The 21,142-nt window shown below is 35.1% G+C and overlaps 1 protein-coding gene across 1 annotated transcript in view; it reads left to right on the top strand.

The window, feature by feature from the left end:
- Positions 1-881: 881 nt before the first annotated feature.
- LOC128026642 (heparan sulfate glucosamine 3-O-sulfotransferase 1-like) overlaps positions 882-21,142 on the top strand; it is a 43,701-nt gene continuing 23,440 nt past the window's right edge. Inside the window, exon 1 of the mRNA XM_052613892.1 lies at positions 882-1,135. The gene's annotated coding sequence lies outside the window, so the exon portion shown is untranslated. The remainder of the gene's footprint in view (positions 1,136-21,142) is intronic.

The raw sequence follows: 21,142 nt of genomic DNA, 5'->3' as shown, positions 1-21,142 counted from the left end.
AGGCAAGACAAGGCAGGAAACGAGACAACATGGGCTAAACAACACTTGGCAGTTTGAAAGTGATCTGAGTGAGTGTTATATAGTGAATCTGTGATTGGTTTCAGCTGTGTGTGTAATCAGTGCAATGGATGATGGGAACTGTAGTCTGGGCTGAAGTGCAACAGTGGGTGTGTTGCAAGAGTCCATGTAGTGAGCAGGTGACCTCTAGTGGCGAGTGACCAGATAGACCAGATTCATGACAATTTTAATGTTACAAAATGTTTTTTTTTTTTTTTTTTTTTTTTTTTTTTACAAAACTTAATTAATTTATCTCCACTCAAAATATGTTGTAACAGTTTTTGAATATTACTTTTATGAAAATATATATCAAATATTAATACAGTAATAAGAATGTTCCATAATTTAAAATAACTGCTTCAAATTTTGTGTTTTGGGCATGGATGCATGTGATTTATGTTGCAGAACAAAAATTGGAAATGATAATTGAAAAACACCACATTACACTTCCGGTTTCTGACGTCATAGTTCCCAGTCGCTAATGGGGCATCAATTAATACAAATAGTTGTTTGTTTCTACTTTATTTTTTTATATTATTGTCTACCACACACACTGACCAATGTGACCAATGTGTTTACAGCATCAGATAAAATACCCAAATTTGATCTAAAATCGGAAGATTAGTTAGGTTAGATTATTTTTAATTTAGGAAAAACGCAGATATGATAGCTAACGTCAGAACATTTGTGTTTTAACCAGGACAGTCAAATATGTCATAGTTTATATATTGAGATTGCTGGATCTGTGCGCATTAAAAAACAACTCCTCCTTCAGTCTCTCTCTCTCTCTCACACACACACACACACACACAGAGTCAGTGAACTCCGCGTGCGTCTCTCGTGCTGTGGATCGTCAGTCTCGCGCTCGGCGCGTGTAGAGAAACAGCAGCGCCGCGCGCGTCCTCGAGGAGGGATGTGATTGCCTCCTGCTCTTCTTCAGGAGGAAACGACGCTTCGGGACAGTAGGAGAACCGAACCGAACCGAACCGGACCGATCGGAACAGTGTCAGTGCGCGCGCGACACACGCCGAACGCGGAGCGATGGATTCGTCAGCGCGGCGCTCGCGAGGAAACACAGGTGCGTCTCTGTCACCTGCACAGCATTCCTGACACACAGAGGCGCGCGATTTCACGCTCACATCCGGCTTTAATTGTTTGTTTTATAGTGGAACGAGCGCTATTAGAAGTGCTATGGTGGAACATACAGTGATGCATGTGATTCTCGCTTATAATGGCACTGAAATACAATGGCATGTGCCTGATACTTCAAGAAATACCCTGGTACTATCAGTATACGAGAACCAGTGTAAATCCTGCTGAGGTCATGATTGCTTTGTGAAGAAAGTAGCGTAGTAATACTATATATATATATATATATATATGATGGCATTGAATAATTTCCAAATGTATGCACCATGTATATACTACAGTATATGTAAGGAGATACTATTGTATAATGTAATAAACATGGTGGTATCATGGTACACTATGCAAGAAAAATCTTTTTTTTTTTTTTTTGCTGAGGTCATGGTTGTTTAGTTTTAATGCAATACAGTAGTGTAGTACTATTATTGTACAGTGATGGTAAAACCATGGTACTTGAATATGATTTCCTTTGTATTTGCCTGATATCTTGATAATCCGTGGTATCTTAAAATCAGTGTACACTTTACTGAGGTCATGATTGCTTTGTGTGTATACTTACAGGAAAGCATTACTATCGCACAGTAATTAAATGTGGGATATATATAAATATATTTTTTTCTATTAATACTTACAATAGTGTAGCAGTACCATGGCACAGTGATGGTTATACCATGGTACTTTTTGATTAATATATTTGCTATGGTATTTGCATGATGGTCTAAAGTGCTTAAAATAATAAATGTCCAGTAAAACATGGTCTGTCCAAAACAGCCCTGTTGTATCATGATTGCTTTATATTAAAGGTACTTTGGCAGTACTGTGGTACAGTGATGGTGTCAGTTATTGATGCTATTACTATAGTATTTTGATTTGATTTGATTTTCTCTGCTGTATTTCTTTACAGTATAAGCAAGCATGTTTAGGAGCAAACAAGACTTCCTTATATAAATTAGGATTTTCATGGATTCATGCATGTACTGTATAAATTTATTTTTTTGCCTGTGGTAGATGCACTAAAATGATTTCTTATATGCCAGTTCAGCAAAGCCATGCAAGTGAAATAAAGCGCTTTTTAAAGTAGGATTTGCATGCTTGAAACTTGTGCAGGTGATTTGATATCCTGAGGTATCGAACCTTCAGTCTGGTATTGTGCATTGTGGTTTTAAGTGCATGTGCAAGCTATTTTAGATGTGTTTTGTTGTTGCTTTAATTCTCTTTCAATTCATCAGCATGTAATTGAAACCTGGATTGTTGTGGCGCTTTGTCTCGGGCTGCTATTTACGGTCTAACAGGAAAGCAGACGCGAGCAGACGTGTCAATCCCTCACACAGGTGGAGGCGATACACACTGCATCAGTTCTCATTTGCGAGTGCATTCGGTTTAGCCTTGTGTCATTGTTTAAGTCCGATCTGATTAATGATGTGACGGGAGCTGTGAAGTTTAACCGTTAGTGGCAAAGGTGTTGAGAGAACAGGAATGGATATAATGGACAGCCTATTCAATACTGTTCTTCAGGGACCCTGAGAGGCGTCTCCTGGCCAGTAACCCGCTGTCATCTTATATTGAGCTGTTTAAGAAAGCCTGGGTTTGGTTCGGGGCGTTTTGCCATGGGCCAACCGGTTCACCTTTAATTAAAAGAACGAGATGCTGTTTATTTTTGGATTCCCTCCGGCTCGTCTCGGGAAGCCTGGCGGCTCGTGCCATTTTACTGAAGCATGTTTTCAATTACATGCATGCAAATGTTTGAGATTGCGTCAGGTGGCTGGAAAGTGACTGGAATGGGTCCTAAATGAACAGATTCCTGATCAGATTCCAGATGCTGTAGGAATGCTTCAGATGTCCGACGCTTCGGCTGAAAGACACCAAACTTTACTCATTATTCACATACTTCACAGAGAGCTGAATGCTTCACGGTTTTCTGTGCAATCAAACGGCATTTCTCCAGTTTGGTTTACTTGGAGAGAATGAAAGAGTGCCAGAACTGACATCAGGGGGAAAAGGAATCGCATTTACTCTATTAGATTAAAAAGTTTAGAGATTAGAAACAAATTACCTAATTACATAATGAAATTTGCTGCGTTTAAAAGAACTGAAAACGGCAACAAATGCATTAGACATGATTAGAGCGATACATGCATTAATAATGCAAACACAGAGAGCATAAAGATGCGAAGCTCTGCGTCCTTGATGAGATCAAATAATAATTCTTGTGTTTGTGTTCTGCTCTTTTAGATTCATTTCGAAAGGAGGCGTTTTTAGTTATTTGTTTGATTCTCTATAATCGCCTTTCTTTCCTCTTCCACTCTGTTAGAGACAACTCTAGAGCGATATTAATATTTGATGGGATGGTGTTAGTTGAATTAAAGGAGGAAAATTGCTAGCTGAGGGAACGGTACATTGTTAAGCATGTAAATGTATTCTGCTCTTTTTGGGAGAGAAAATCTAGACATCTCTCCCCTCAGGAGGTCCACGAGCTACACACGGCTTTAATGCATGCCAGATTCAATCTGCAGGCCTTAATGTCTGCTGATAATTAATATTCTCCTGCTGGAGTTAGGACGTACAGACGTACAGTTGTTATAGGAGCAGATTGTGTTCGGAGGGTGTAGTACAGATGTCTTGCCAGCCGTTTGTATTATTTCCACTTTTTGAGCTCGTATCTGTTTTGGAAATAGTTTTACTCTTGGGTGAAGCTAACATTGAAAGGCTGTATTCCATTTCGAAATCAAAAGAAACATAGGAAATTATATTTTGCATGAAGAAAATGCATAAATTTCATACTAACATAAAGGGTTTTCTGTGGGGCTTGATATTAAGGCCCTAAAAAGTTCTAAAATAAGAGCAGAAAGGTTTTGAGTTTATAAAATCATGGCATTGAATGTTGCATGCATTGCAAAAAATAAAAAATATATCTTTTTTTAGTATTTTTATCCAAAAATAGGAAATTATATTTAGCATGCATTAAAATGCATAAATTAAATACTAACATAAAGGGTTTCCGTGGAGCTTAAAAAGTATTAATATGCACTCCCACATAAAAAGCCCTAAAAAGTTCTAAAATAAAAGCAGAAAGGTTTTGAGTTTATAAAATCATGGCATTAAATGTTGCATGCATTGCAAAAAAAAAAAAAAAAAAAAAAAACTTCCTATTTTGCATATTTTGCATGGAAAAAAAATCCATAAATTAAATACTAACATGATGGTTTCAGGGTATTTATGGGTCTGAATATCTTCCTCTGTATTTGTATTTTCAAGTAAAAAATATCTAAACGTCCTTAAATCAAAATACGTTTCCTTGAGAATGCAAATGTAAGTTATTTTATGATTCAAAGTTAAAACAAAAACAAATGTGTCAGTAGAATATAAATCTTGTTTCCCTTTTTGAATTAATATGATTTTTCTAAGCCCATTAGTAGATATTTGTTAGGGTTTTAATCATAAATTCTCTCTTTCAAGTAAATATATCTTGATTTAAGGATCTTTAGACATTTCAGTTTGTTCCTCAGATTTTCTTTACTTGGTCTTTAAAAAGTGTGAAATGTACCTTCATCAAACCTGCAGAAACCCTTGGATCAATATTTTATATTTGACATAATAAATCATTATATGCATTACAGTAATGAGAGTGATATTAAGAAGTGGGGGGTGAAATATGCTCAACTGGCATTAAAAGCAAAAAAATATCACAATGCATAAAACCCAGGTTCTAAAATAGGCTTCATTTTCGTCGTGCATAATATCATTCGTGTATTTTTCTTTTGAGTCGGGGTGAAATATGATCTGGATGTGTTTATGACAGGTTTTGTGAGATTCGCCTCATTTAGCTCATTTTGCATTGGAACGAGAGGGACTACACCCTCAATGAATAATACATCAAAATATCCCAGCGCTAAAAGAATGAAGTGTTCTCGCACCTGGAGGCTTCTGTGGAGACGGGCACAGAGGATGGTAATATGGCATGACCAGAGGAGTCGTTTGTCATGGGTGTGTGAGCCGCTCGCTGCTGGCGATGTGTAACTCATCCAGACACGTCAAGGCTCTCAGCTGAGTTCTGTTCTGTGACTTATTGAACTCTGTTTTATATGGTTAATGCTGAACTGGGCAAATACAGATTAGCCCCTGAGGGATGCGCTTTGCTTTTCCTCTCAGATCTAACAGTGCTTAAAGGCAGTCTTTGACTGGGCACAATTCTCTGACTTATGGACCCTTTCGAAATCCAAAAGAGGCTTTCGGCCACAGATGGGAGTCGAGTTTTGTGTACCTTGCTGTTTTTTAAAAAGCAAATGCTGCAACGGCTGTCAGAGCAAAGGATCATCATTGTGAATATACCTAACAGCAGTGTTTTGGAAGAACATCGGACATCATGTGATGAGCTTGGTGTTGCCAGATTGGGAGGATTTCCGTCTGGTTTGTATTTGATTGTGAGGATCAAAATTGGGTTGGAGGGTGGACAACATTTGGGCTGGTTTGGGATCAGTTTGTTGATCATTTTATAGGCTAACTGGTTAACGAATAAAACCCTAGTGTGCATGTCCTCAATCTAGTCAGTCATCATGAAGATACTATACAGGTAACACATTTAGGTTACAAAAACGTTGTGGGAACATTGTTTCGAAATGTTTCTAAAACATTCAAATGTCCATTTTTTTTCATTAACAAAAACTTTTCTACTAACCTTATTTTCATGCAAAATATGTTATTAGGTTTTTTTTATATTTTAAAAACATGTAAATATCCAGTTTTCTTTTCACGAAATCCAAAATGTAACGTTATTTGAACGTTTATTTTTAATATTCTACAAACATTCAAATGTCCAGTTTTCTCTCTGTGATTTTAACATTATTAAAAGGTTACAAAACTTTTCTACTAACTTATTTTTTTACCCAAAATATAATGTTATTAGAACTTTTTTTAAATATATATTCTAAAACCATTAAAATATATTTTATTTTATTTTCATGCTTATAACGTTATTTAAACGTTACAGAAAACGTTTCTTACAACATTCTTTATTTTCATCCAAAATGTAACATTATTTGAATGTTTATTTTTAATATTCGAAAAACATTCAAATGTCCAGTTTTCTTTCTGTGATTTTAACATTATTTAAAGGTTACAAGTACGTTGCTTACAAGTTACAACATTATACTAATTTTATTTTCACCCAAAATATTTTATTAGAAGGTTTTTTTTTATATTCTAAAAACATCAAAATATCCATTCCTTTCATGATTATAACGTTATTTAAACGTTACATCTTGAACGTTTATTTTTATAATATGCTATATATATTCAGATATACAGGTTTCTTTGTGATTTAAACATTATTTAAAGGTTACAAGTTATTTTCTTACAACATTATAGATATATTTTTTTTTTTACCCGAAATTAAAATACAGTATTCTTGATGTAATTGTAACATTAGGTTAAAAAAAAAACATTTCTTAAACCATTCTGCTAACTTTTTCATCCACAATATAACATAATTTGTTACTTATTATTTAAATGAGTTTTTTTTAAGAATGAAAACGTTACATTAAGGTTACAAAAATGTTTCTTAGAATGTTCATCAAGTATAAGTAACATCATAAAGACATTCAAAGAATGTGTTTCTCTCAACATTATGAGAATATGTATCAAATATTAGAGTTTTCCATAAACATTTCTCTAAGAACGTTTATATAACGTTTAAGAAACTACTGACAACGTTTCTTTGATTCGGCTTGTGTTGGTGTTAATATCAACACTATTATTGCGATAAGGGATCAGATTTTGAACTTGGAGCTGAGCAATAAAGTGATTGCTGTGGCATAAACAAGTTAAAACTACAGTAAAGAATGGGAGAGTGACCCAACTCTCAAATCTTGGACGCTTCTGTTTAGAAATAAAGTGTAGCACTGTCATTCATTTGTAGATTACAAAAGTTTTTAGATGGTTCTTTGACTTCCGTCTGCAAATATTTTACATGCTTTAATATAATTGTCCTCTTTGCTAATTCTCTTATGCAGTTTTCATCTGTTCTCCTGTCTGGGAGATCGATTAATTTTTATAGCTTTATTTTGTCACTCGTTGTAAGGAGGTAAAAACTGTGCTTTTTCAACCTTGGTTGGCATGGGAATAGAATTCAGTCGCATTCTTCTAGCATTGAAGTTTTTGGGTGGGTTTTGTGCTGGAAATCATTGCTCAAATCTGGCACTAAGACTAATGTGAGACATGCATACATTGAAATATGCCTATGCATACCCCCCAAAAAACATGCACGATATTAACAACTTAGTTTCTAAACGTCTCTGGAAACTGATAGTTGTATTTTGCATGTTAAAGCTTTTTTCCTCTCCATCCCTCATATGAACATAGCCATACATGTCTTTAAAAGTTTGACCTAGATTGGGCTCATTTGGTCCCCGATGAGACTCTCCTCGTGAACTCTTTCTGTTAAATTGACTCAGATGTAGATGGATGGGATCAGATTCCTGATTAGGCCTTTAGGGGAAATGAAAGGATTAGCTTCAGCGCTACGCTTCGCCTCAGTCCATCTCACAAGCCTCCCAAACCTAACGACATCATTGTCTTTAATAGCTGCGAGACTTATCCGCGTACTTCTACCCAATTCCCTAAGTCTCCCAGGATTTCATTTATTAGTCAAGTAGACATTAGGATTTTGGAGCTGGTTCACAAGTTATCGTTAGCGTTAGCAGCCGACGAGCTCTTCATTTCACATCTCATTCATATATAATATATAACTCGCCGTAAGTTACAGTGCATGCATAACATATTTGAGCCGAACTGCATTATTCACGAGAGCACTTGAGGTTTTTCTTCACCACCTTCACCTTTGTAAGTTGCATTGGGGAAATTGTTTAAATGCTAGAAGTGAATTATTTTGATATTGGGTTCTGTTAATAGGCTACTTGTGCTTAAAAATTTTATGTGAGTAACACTGAATGTGATTAAAGACAAAAACATGTCTTTATATGCAACATGGACTCTTATAAGCAGGTCATTTGCAATGATTTTGGTCTTTATGACTCTTTATATACTGTACTTCAAGTCTTCTGAAGCTTTACAGGATATTTGTCTCAGTAAAATACCCAGATTTAAGTCTTTACTCACTGAAAATCTCCTTTTTTAGATCACAGCCAGTAATGTTTGGTGTTACTGACGTCAAACCAAGGTTAAAATATTAAACGTGTGATACCACATTTGTTTTTTCGATCGTGGAGTATTAAAATCTCAGTTTTTTTAAGAAATTTGCTATCATAGTATCATGCTGCGGCACACATCAGCATACATTCACATGAAATATTAACTTACACTTGGCTTTAAAGACTTTTTAAAGGGTTTTCACATAAAACACGTTCTTGTGTTCAAAAAACACTGTATAAATTATAGATAGCTTCTTACTGAGGTTCTCTGTGTTTTGCTGTCTTATTTAAATTAAAGTGATAGTTCACCCAAAAATGACAATTCTGTTATCATTCACCCACTCTCAAGTTGTTTTAATCTTGAACGAGTTTCTTTCGTCTGTTGAACGTAACAGTTATTTTGAAGAATGTGGGGAACCAAACAGCTGCTGGTCTCCAGTGGCGTCCATAGTGTTTTTTTCTTTCTTTCTTACTATTAAAGTCAATGGGGACCAGCAGGTGTTTGGTAAAATATCTGTTAATATCTATTTTGTGTTCAGAATAAACTAACAATTTTAAGAGTGAACAATGTCCCTTTAATGACAAGCGGCATCACCTTTAGTACTGTTAGACTGCTGTCACTTTAAGACCTACACGCATCACGCATCTCAACTGTTTTCTTTCAGTTTAGACATAACCAACTTGGTTTATATGTGTGCTTTTGACAGTATTAGCGCAATCAGATGCAAAATATATCTCAGTCTAGTAACCATTGACTTTGATAGTAAAAATTTGTATAAATACTATGGAAGTCACTGGGGACCATCAGTTGTGCAACAAAAGAAATAATTCGTTCATGGGTGAACCAACCCTTTAATGTTAATAAAACATCAAAACACAGATAAAAATCACTCAATGCTCTTGACTGAAGAACTTTAATACATTTGCTATAGGAATCAGCGTATAAGTGTTTTATTTTTATCTTTCTAAACTTAACAACTACAACAAACAACTTTCTTACTATCAATGATCAGCAGAGTTTATTGGGAGAAAATTATAGTGAATATGTGTCCTCTAATCTAAAGTGTACCATAATAAAAGTTTAGGAATGGAGTAGGGTTAATGGATCCAGAATATGGTCATGCAGAATAATGCATTCATTTGTGCTTTGTAAGTACTATTAAACAGCCAGTATGTAGTAGTTTGCATGCAACTACTTAGTATTGAAAAGTTGAAAAATTTTAATCTCGGCGTGACAATCTTGATGCAGAATATTTAAATAAATGTAAACATTAATGCGATTGGAGAGCTAAAAAAATATCAAGGAATAATGGTTTGCAGTGTAGGATATTGACGAAAAAATGGGTTCTCAATATTTTGTGGAATTTTTTCCGACACCGATAATTAAACAATATTTTTCTGTTTTTGTGCTGGTTTAGGTTTGTCATGGATAAATAAATATGGCACTAAAACTTCACTGAATCACTCATTCAGACAATTCATTTAAAGCAGCTGATTCGTTTAGAAATGAAGCAAGTTGCTGTCTTTGTGATCAGATAATTGAATCGTTGACTGAACTCACTTACATTCTGACTATTTTCGTTGGCATAAAACATAATATTGTGTGAAAAACCCACACAGGGATGTTCTTTGCTTTCATAACTTGAATTATGGTGCACTGCTATATTCTAACCCACTTTGACATTACACAGTGAATGCATTTGGGTTCACAATACTCATACACAACCGAGAAAGTAGCTTGCATAGCATTAAAACAGCAATTACGATATTATCATAGACGATGAATATATCACACCCCTAATAATAAACTCTGATCAGCTGCTCAAACGAATCAAACGATTCACTGCCATTGTACATTTAAAGAGCATCTGTTTTGTGTTCCACAGAATAAATAAAATCAAAACAGGTTTAGAACGACACAAGAGCGAGTAAACGATGACAGAATGTTTATTTTGGGGTGAACTGCCCCTTTAAACCAGAATTGAAATGGGAACCAGAATCATTAAATTCCTAACGATTCTCATCCCTAGTTTTATACCGTGGCTGTGCAGTGCATCTGGATAAGTGTATTGATTTCCGTTCCCTCTCATAAGCTCCTTTAAACTCACACAGCATCAGATGATCGCACTTGATCCGTGCTGATGGGATATGCTCATTAATGCTGTATGTATTCCGATCAGGCTTCCTGGATGTGCGCCTCCGAGTGACGGCTTTGTGCTTTATTCTGTTCAATTTGCTGTCATTTTGGAATAATTGGACGCTGGCGCGTTTGGAGTGCGCTTTGAGAAGGAGTTGTTCAATATGAGGCTTTTGACACCTAATTTAAAATATTTTTTCATCACAAATTCTGAGGCAAATGCATTATGGGGGTGAATTTATCATTCTGCTTGATGAGCGGAAATACTTTTATTCATGGCTTTGGTTCTCTTCGGATCAGAGAGAAAGCCTTCGTTACTGCATGTTGTGTTGCTCTTTATTTCACGCTACAAGCGTGTAGTTATTCAGCTGCACAATAAGACAATAAATGTGTGTTTAATGACTCTGTTTCTCAAATAGTATACCTGTGAGAGGCAGGAGCCAAAATATTGTTCTAGTATTGCAGTGTTTAGTGTGAAATGAAATTACCCGGAGATTAAAGCTCATAGAAACAGCAGTCATTTGATTTTGCGGCTTACTTTATTACGTTCCACGCCTTAGATTTTCCATTCGGTGTTACTGGAATCATTATTTATTATTTTTTTTGTTTTGTTTCCAGGCTTTCATAAAATGATTTTCTTTTATTTTTTATGCAACATTGGAGAAAGTACAGCTGAAAGACTCAGAAGTACTGTAGTTTTTTTTTTCTTGCAGTAGATGTGGAGGTGATTTACTGAAGAGGAAACTTTTAAAGTGCTCAAGTAAAAACTAATAAGGTTGTGCTTGAACAGAGGCGTAAGGGTCATGTTTTTATAAGAGGTGTTTGTAGTGTTAGAGATTTAAATAAACCTTTAACCCTTAAAGTATTCATTCTTGTACTGCACCGTTTTTCATGATGTTTGTAAACATTTAGGGTCAAGTTTAAAATATTCAAGGGTCTCAAGACCCCTGTAGTTCTCTTGTATTTCGTTTTTTTTTTCTTGTTTAGCTATTTTTGAACGTAAGAACGTCATATGTGAAAACCCTTAATAATGGTTTCTTTTTTCCTTAGAACTTCCTTAGAGTTTCCTTAAAACTTTACATTGCACAAAAGCTTCTTTTTTAAGTGACTGTATTATGAAAAGTCCTTTGAACTTTATTAATATTTGATATACTGTACATTCCCTAGATGTTTTCAGAACACAATTTTAATATGTCCTTATGTTATTTGTACCGTTCTACGAAATGTTTTTGTAACTTTTAAATAACGTTTCAATCACAATAAGAAAACTGGATGTGTAATGATTTTAGAATGTTAAAAAGAAACATTCAAATAGTTACATTTTTAGATCAAAATAAAGTTAGTAGGATGCTGTAAGAAACGTTTTTGTAACCTTTAAATAACGTTACAATCACAAAAAGAAAACTGGGCTTTGAACATTTTTAGAATTCTAAATAGAAATGCAACATATTTTAGTTAAAAATAAGGTTTCGTCAAACCGCATTATTATTTAAATTGACCTTTTGCTATCAAAGTAGTATTTTTGTTTGTTGTTTTGCCATTTCTCTCTCCTACAGCCAACTTCCAAAATTATTATCTTCACCGTTGATTATATCTTATGTGATTTACCCTGCATCTACCCTTTATTTTTCACTTTAAGTGTATGTTTATTGCTAATGTAATATGTCTTTCTCTGACCTAGAAAACAGAAAGCCTTGACCCTTCGGCAAATGAACGTTTCTGAACTTAACTTCACTCTTCATGAGGGATTGTGTTTTTGTCATGTTTTTGAAGTATGCCCTGATTCTGCCTCTGTCCCCCAGAGTGGAATATTTTAAGGTTTAATTTAAGGCCTTATTTTAATTTACATTTATTGCATTGAAATGAGGCTCCACTCAAAAATCTTAGAGATTTTAGTGTCAAGACAAGGTGATGTGTAAAGGACAGCATGTGGACTGATTCCACTCACAAATATGATAAATACTGTATGAAGGACACTGATAAATGAGCCTTAAGTCTTTTATAAATGTTGCCATTATAAAACAACCAAATTTGCGAATATCTAAAACATCTAAAACGCATATTAATGCATATATGTGCAATCTGATTGTTGCATGCATTTTAAGGAATTTTTTCCTGCTTTATTTGCAGTCACGAATTGAGTTTGTCTAATGGTAATTGCAGAGTAAACAAAAGGTAAATCATCCTTGTTGGTCAAATTAAGCTATTAACTCACCGGCCTGAGTTAAATGTAGAGAAATTGCTCATTTAATGTCTGATTACCAAATAATAGAGCGCCATAAACAATGGCCGACGCTCTGCACCAGATGCTAATTCTCCTCTCTTTCCCAAGATAACAGCCTTTATCTTCACGCATAGGCGCCTAACGTGTGCAGACGTGGACGTTTTTTATTAAAACGCACAATACAGTGAAGCCTTCTGATTCGTTATTAAAAAGCTCTTCATTCTAGAGATGCATCTTCATTATACTCGTGCACGCTTCGTGCAGATAATGCTCCCTCATTTGCTCAAAAACCCCTCAATTTTCCCACAGACGAGAATGCAGCATCTTTCTCACAGCCATTCGGATGACAAGAGCACACCGTCTTCCATGTCCTCGCCGGTTTACAAAGGTTAATCATCAATTTGAGGCTTATTATGGCCAAATAGTAGCAAGACTACTCTAACAGAATTGAAGCTGCCGGTAGATGGGACAGATATAATCGACCGGGCTGAGAACACACGGTCCAGTGTAAATTGAAGTCCCTGTTGCATGATGATTAGAAGGTGTTTGATGGCTTAAACACATCTCTGTTGGACCATTGAAAATACACAGAGCAATCACGAGTCACTGGGCCGTATTGATCGCGTTTTACTCCGTCAGGAGGGACTCTAGTGAATTCTCTAGTAGCTTGAGAGAGAGAAACACTGTGGGATTGAATTTTAAATAGTGATGATGGTACCGAACCTTTGCACAAGTAATAGTGTGATTATTCAAGTTTAACTGAATAGCAAGGCCAAGTAAACCACATAGCAACACTCTAGCAACTGTTTTTTGCAGACAAACAACAATCACATTTGCTTGCATTTGCATGCTGGTTAAAGTTGGTTCATCCTGGTTCATGTTGGTTAATGCTGGTTAATGCTGGTTAATGTTCGTTAATGTTGGTTAATGTTGGTAAATGCCGGTTTATGTTGGTTAATGTTGGTTAATGTTGGTTAATGCTGGTTAATGCTGATTAATGTTGGTTAATGCTGGTTAGTTTTGGTTAATGCTGGCTGATTAATGCCGGTTAATGTTGGTTAATGCCTGTTCATGTTGGTTCATGTTGGTTCATGTTGGTTTATGTTGGTTAATGTTGGTTAATGTTAGTTAATCCTGGTTAATGTTAGTTAATCCTGGTTAGTTTTGGGTTAATGCTGGCTGATTAATGTTGGTTAATGTTGGTTAATGCCGGTTCATGTTGGTTAATGCCGGTTAATGCCGGTTCATGTTGGTTAATGCCGGTTCATGTTGGTTAATGCTGGTTAATGCTGATTAATGTTGGTTAATGCTGGTTAGTTTTGGTTAATGCTGGCTGATTAATGTTGGTTAATGCTTGTTAATGTTGGTTAATGCCGGTTCATGTTGGTTAATGCTGGTAAGTTTTGGTTAATGCTGGCTGATTAATGCCTGTTAATGTTGGTTAAGGCCGGTTAATGTTGGTTAATGCCTGTTCATGTTGGTTCATGTTGGTTCATGTTGGTTTATGTTGGTTAATGTTGGTTAATGTTAGTTAATCCTGGTTAGTTTTGGGTTAATGCTGGCTGATTAATGTTGGTTAATGTTGGTTAATGTTGGTTAATGCCGGTTCATGTTGATTCATGTTGGTTAATGCAGGTTAATGTTGGTTAATGCCGGTTAATGTCGGTTAATGTTGGTTAATGCTGGTTGGTTTTGGTTAATGCTGGCTGATTAATGCCGGTTAATGTTGATTCATGTTGGTTAATGCCCGTTAATGTTGGTTAATGTTGGTTAATGCCGGTTAATGTCGGTTAATGTTGGTTAATGCTGGTTGGTTTTGGTTAATGCTGGCTGATTAATGCCGGTTAATGTTGGTTCATGTTGGTTAATTCTGATTAATGATTGGTGATGCTTGTTACTGCTGATAAATGTAGCTTATTGTTAGTTTATGACGATTTTACAGCATGGCAGTTGTGGAAATCTTGCTGGTTAAGACACTGGTTAAGAAACCTGCCTGAAAAACCCAAATGCATGCTGCTCATTTCAGCAGCGAATGTATAAATCTAGTGTAGATTTACATAGTTTTCATCCCCTGTGACTTGCAATGCATTCAGTGTTTTTAATTTGATCGGTGTGTGTGTGTGTTTTCTGTGAATTAAACCCATGTCCTTGACATAACTAGTGCTGTGCTCTTCTCTATGAATAACTTTAGGCCTATATTCTGTGTCCACTGCAATATAGTCCACAATCTGCTGCCTGGAAATAATTTCACACCATCATCTGCTTTGCGTTTCACTTCCTCAGTCCACACAAAGTGGCCAACAGGAGTGCTTGCTCATGGAAATGTAGTGGTTTAATCTGATGGATGTCAGTGTCAGAGTTAGCATTATGAAGAGACTGCAGCTGGAGGATGACATTTGCTTTGCACATGAGCACCTATGTTCATTACATAAGAGTCTGAAGCATTTTATCAAAGAGCACGATGGAAAGTGGATGCAGCTGTTTGGCGCCCGTCTTCCTTCGCTGAGCACGATCCGCACACGAGAACTCTTACAGTGATCTTCAGTCACATTTCCACAGCCTGGCTCTCAGCAAGGCACTTGAGAAGAGCTTTTGAAGTAAGTATTTGTTTCAGACTGAGTGGCACAGTGTAGCTTTCCAGGTAATTTTAATTCAGGTGAAGTAGAGCTTCGTTTTATTGTGTGCATTGTTGGTCACAGTGAATGTCTTTTCCTCATATTGCTCTCTAGTGGGTTTAGTCATTGTTTCTTCAAGATGTTTCTAAGAAAGCAAAGGTTTGACAGGTTAATTAAAGTTGTGCAAAGCTGTTACAGCACTATAGTTACTTGAGATACAACATGACATGAGATATTAAATCTTTTTCTGCAAAATGTGTCAAAAGTTCGAAGTTAAAACATGAAAAAAATATCTGCTAATAAAAAAAAATGCTTCAATGCAGTTTTTCTGACCCCACTGGCAGGTATTTTTTACATTTATTTGTACATTTTTCAGAAAACAAGCTTTATCATATCATGGATTGTGCATCTTTGCGTTCATTTGGTAAAAATGTCTTGATTAAACAAAGTTAGATATATTTGTAATGGAAATACTGTGGAAGAAATAAAATTTTCACAGCGGAATCGACTTTAGTTTTTGCAATGGTAAATGTTGCAATGAAATTATTTGGGATTAAAATGGAAAATAAATAATACTTTCAAAACATCAGCAAAAAAACACCATTTCTAAATTGTTCATGGAATGTAACTGAATTTTTTTTTACAATTTTTGTAACGTTCCAATTTGTTTCAGAACATTCAGAGAACATTCCAAAACTATCCCATAATGTTTGCAAAAATGATTTCATGGAATGTTTTCTTAAAATTTGCATTACCATCATATCGAGGAAAGATTTTTAGAAATTTGTACTGGAAAACAAGACAAAAACACAGAGTAAGAATTGGTGAAAATTGACTCTGTCCAGTTAGTTCTTACTGGTAGATGCTATAACCAAACTATTTGTGAATAAACTGCATATTTTTACATTGATGGCCATTTAAAATAGCTCTGTATTCTGACTGAATAACCGTTTTTACATAAAATAAATCATATTTTAGTAAACGTTTGCCAGTGACTTATTCTTTGGAATTTTAAAGTCTGATATGAAGTATAGTTAATCTTTTAAAAACACATCTGGAGACCAGCTTCTTTTCTGTTGAGCTCCATCCAGCTGTTTTCAATATAATTTATGAACAGCCCCTAAAAATCGCTGTCTGGTAGATATGTGCAGCATAGTTTTGCTCATCCTCGTTGAGAAAGTAAACAGAAAGCTGATCGAGGTGTTTACATGCAAAGCAGGACAAACATCTAGCGGTGGACTTCGCTTACACCATTTCTCTGATAGAAGAAAAGCATTTAAATTCAGCTTAATTAGTTTAATCAGATTTTGTTAGCATTCAAAACATCAGGAAGGTGACTCTGTCGAAGTGTGTTGGTTCTGAAAGCAGCGGTATTTGGCACAATGGATCCGTGTTGAAAGTGCCTGCAGTTTAATGATATTTGAAGTGAGATGTGTGCGCTGGCCTAGTTATCCTGTCAGAGTCTGACTGATGAAGTCTTTGGCTGGAACTGCTGCTTCTCCGAGTCTAATAGCTCAGAATGTAAGCCACCGTCGCAGAGGTTGTCACTTTAATTACATGGACGGGTGACCCAGGAACCAGAGAGACGCTAAGATCAAAATCACCTGCTCGATCAGTGCAAAACACTTTACTACAGAGTTAAAAATAAAATAAAAAAGAGATCCACTAGTGAGCGACGCCTCGTGGTACCATCACAGAGAGTCTCAAAATAACTTTCCAGAACATTCTCCTTCACCGTTCCTGGCTGGTGAAATGATCTTCCCTCCCCGATCCGGAATACAGAATCCCTGACAAATTTCAAGCGACAGCTAAAAACCCATCACTTTCAAAGCTACTTGGCTTCATCTTTATTTATTCCTTCTCATTCTAGCTTGTATTTATTTGAACAATGTCTAAATCTTGGTATTACAAGCAATTCTGTTCAAGAAAGGTTATAAAAAACGATCAATACCGATTTGAAACATTATATCGCCCAGCCTTAATTTTACGTTGTAATGTAACGTTTTTTAAATGCTACTAGTTGTTTTAGAATGTTCAGAGATTTCAAAAGTAACGTTTCCAAAATGTTTGCAAAATGATACAATGGAATGTTTCCTTTTAGAGTGTTATTTTTAAAACAATCCCATCAAGAAGACATTATTTCTGAGTATTCTTGGAACAAAATGTCAATAAAAAAAAAACAACTTTTGTCTTGGCTATATGAATGTTAAAGAATTGAAAACTGTCATCATTTACTCACTTTCAAGTTGTTCCAATCCTGAGTTTCTATCGTCAGTTGAAGGTGTAGGTAACCAAACGGCTGTTTATCTCCATTGACATCCATAATATGGGGAAACAATACAATTGAAATCAATGGGAACCAGAAACCATTTGGTTACCAGCATTCTTTAAAATATCTTCTATTGTGGTCAACAGAAGAGAGAAACTCATGCAGATTTGGAACAGCTTGAGGGCGAGTTAACAGCAGAATTTCAGGGTGAACTGTCTCTTTTCAGAGAAATGAAATATTGAGGTTCTGTGGTTCTGTCTGAAAGCGTTCTGATGGCTGTAGCGGGTCAGTGACTCGTATCGGTCCAGTCCTGAATCCTAATCGCTCAGCTTTGTCATTTTTATGTACCCGATGTTCCTGTGGAGCAAAGCAAATAAAAGAAGTCCAGTCTGTTCTCAGATTCACTCCAGATTACTGTGTTCTTTGTTCTTTATCTCTCCAGCTCTACCTGAAGTCATTGGTGTCTCTACAATTATTGCTCCTCTTTGTAGATTAAAGGTTAGAGTTTCCCCTCTGCACAGCGGAGCTTTTACTGTATGTTATACATAAATGTCAGAATCATACGTGACTCGTTCTCGGGGGAAAATGGTGCAGATCCTGTGCCAAAAGCCAAAATCAAAGCCTCTGTCAGTATTGTTTGCACTCATATTGGCCACATAAAGCTCTTTGCTATAGAAAAATGTAAAAAAAAAATAAAAAATATATATATATATATATATTGTGTATATTGCTTTTAGTACAGTAATAGTGTAAATGTAAATAATAACTTGTAGCACAAAATTCCACCCAAACCATATCTATGGTGCTCACAAAACATGAACATATTGTTGTCTACAACAAATTAGACTGAGAATGACCCATTTATATTAATTCAGTGATGCTATTTATCCTTTATAGTTGAGAATTTTTATTCGATCGAGTTATATTAAAATATTTCAATAAAATGGTGAAGATAAACATTATTATACATTGCAACAAAATTATTTAAAATAGACTTATATAAATATATACACATATACACAATATATATATATATATATATATATATATATATATATATATATATATATTTATAATTGTTAATAAACAAATGAATAAATAAATAAATAAACAAAAAGTTACAGATACTATATTTTATTAAATATAAAACAAAATAAACTCATTTGAATAAAATAAATTAAAATAACTAAACATGAAAAGCACAACAAAATTACAAAAAAGTGTTTTATATATATATATATATATATATATATATATATATATAATATTATATTTATGTAATATTAATATTTAAATGTTATTTTAATTATTTAAAAAATTAATGTCTGTATAGAAATCTTTTTTTTTTTTAACCCGTTGTACATTTTCTTTTTGTGTTTATTTTTCTTTTTAGATTTTGCTAAATTTAACCTGTTTCTTGCCATTAACACATCCACTGGCCTAGTATTGAATTACAAACAAACAAGCAAACACAAATCTTTCAGAGGTGATGTGTTTCTAGTATTTTAGCAGTCATTTCTGCCGCTGGTTAAGTAGTAATGCATGTTCTGTAGTCGCACACCGCTTTTAAAGGTCATCTCTGAGAACAGAAAAACAAATAAGAGTGTCTGAAGATGTTTTTGAGGAAGCAGCTATTAGTAAAGCTGAATGTCATTGTCTTTAAAGGCACACCAAAAGGGACGCAACAGTACATCATCTGAACCCAAGGGCCTCAGTAGAGCAACACAATGAGTCACTTCTCATCTGAAGTGCTCCGAGATAACAAGAGCTTGTTTGTCTGTAATACAGCCATTGGCAGTTTGATAGAAAGTGTCATTGTGGTGTATTCACAGCAGATGTCTGGCTTCAAACGCATCCACTCGGCTGTAATCAGAAAAGAGCCAGAAACACCGCCGCTAATTTGCGACAGCTGAGTCGCGATGATTACGCTATTTGGATTTTGGAGGTCAGTCTGTTCAATCAAACACAGTGACTTCCCACCATCGCTTAAAAAAAGTGAAATTAATGAGCAGTTCTCCGCCCTGTTTACTTCCAGTCTCTCCGTCTGTGTTTCTCTCTGTGTCAGTAGAGTTATTAGCGATTGATGGAAATTGTTTCCACAGCTAATTAAAAGCAGTTCGGGTTACAATGATGAGTAAATCAGCAGAATCATGACACATCCGCATGGTTTGGGATTGCTTGGGGATCAAAAATAACTTGGTCTTGTTTTGATCCCAGGCAGAGTTGTTTTAGTTGTTTTGAATAAGCTTATTTATATTTATCATATTTTCCTATTAACTAATGTATGAAATAATATTTTGCGCAAAAAGATTGAAGCTTTATTTTTTTTCAGGATCAGTAAGATGTTTTGTATTGCAACTTTTTCATCACATTAATTACATTACATTAAAATCAGATTTATTTCTGTGATGTTCAGCTGTATTTTCAGCATCATTACTCCAGTCTTCAGTGTCACATGATGATGCATAAATCTCAGTTTAAATGACCGATATGGATTTTTTTTTTGTGCCGATACCGATATTCTTGAGCCGATATTTGGAGCCTATACTGCTTTTTCTCACTCAGTTTACATCATAAAAATGACACGATGATACCAACTGTTACAAGTCTCAATTTAAAAAAGGAACATTTATTGAACTTAATATGGATGTGTGCACTGCATATGGTTAACTGTGCAAGGGTAAAAGGCTTTCATCAGCATCTACAACACAGTCTTGATGATGCATTGCTTGCTGACGTATTATAAGACCGATATAATCAGGTCATCACAAAATGTCCTGACCGTCAACACATTTAAATCATTTAAGAAAACAATAAATGTGTGGTTAGTAGCCATTGAAATAAAGTGCTTGATTTGTAATTTAATACTTAAAATAATACATAAAATAAAATGAGCATGTCTAAATAGAGCTGGGTATCGTTATTTTTAATAAATATTATTTATTTATTTTAATAATAATAAAAAGAAATGGGGGGGGGGGGGTACTTGAAGAATAAATATTTCTTCCTTTTATTCTTGCCAATTTTAAGGAATAACCAATAAAATGACTAAAGTGAAAGGAGTCTCTTCAAATAAAGATCGTGTTGATTACATTACTCCAGTAGGTGGCAATTTTTTTTTTCATTTAATCATTTATTTAAGAAGACTCAAGAGATTCATAAAAAAAAAAACTGTGATTCATCCATTAATCAAACAAGAATTTATGAATGAGACTGAATTAATTTTAAACATGTTCTTGAATTAATGATTCAAATGAGTATAAAAAAAATAGACTGGAACATGTTAATCTGTGTAGTTGTCTGATATATGTAATCGAGTTTATTATGAATCAGGGGCCGTTATCACGTCTTAAAATGCGTTCTCCTTTTCACAAGTGCTTGCGCTCCCGTGGCGTCTGTCGATGTTGTCATGGAGAGGTCAGTTATTTTTGTCACATGACCTGCATTTGCTTGGGGCATTCTAAAAAGTTGAGATGTTTTTCATCTCACCAAGGCATAACACCGCGTTGCTTCTTTTATGAGCACGTGTCCAAACCTCAGCCAGGTGGT

This window comes from Carassius gibelio, chromosome A13 (genome assembly GCF_023724105.1).
Source record: "Carassius gibelio isolate Cgi1373 ecotype wild population from Czech Republic chromosome A13, carGib1.2-hapl.c, whole genome shotgun sequence".
Taxonomy (NCBI): Eukaryota; Metazoa; Chordata; class Actinopteri; order Cypriniformes; family Cyprinidae; genus Carassius; species Carassius gibelio.
Note: the sequence above shows the minus strand (reverse complement) of the source record. Positions and strands in the feature narration are given on the sequence as shown.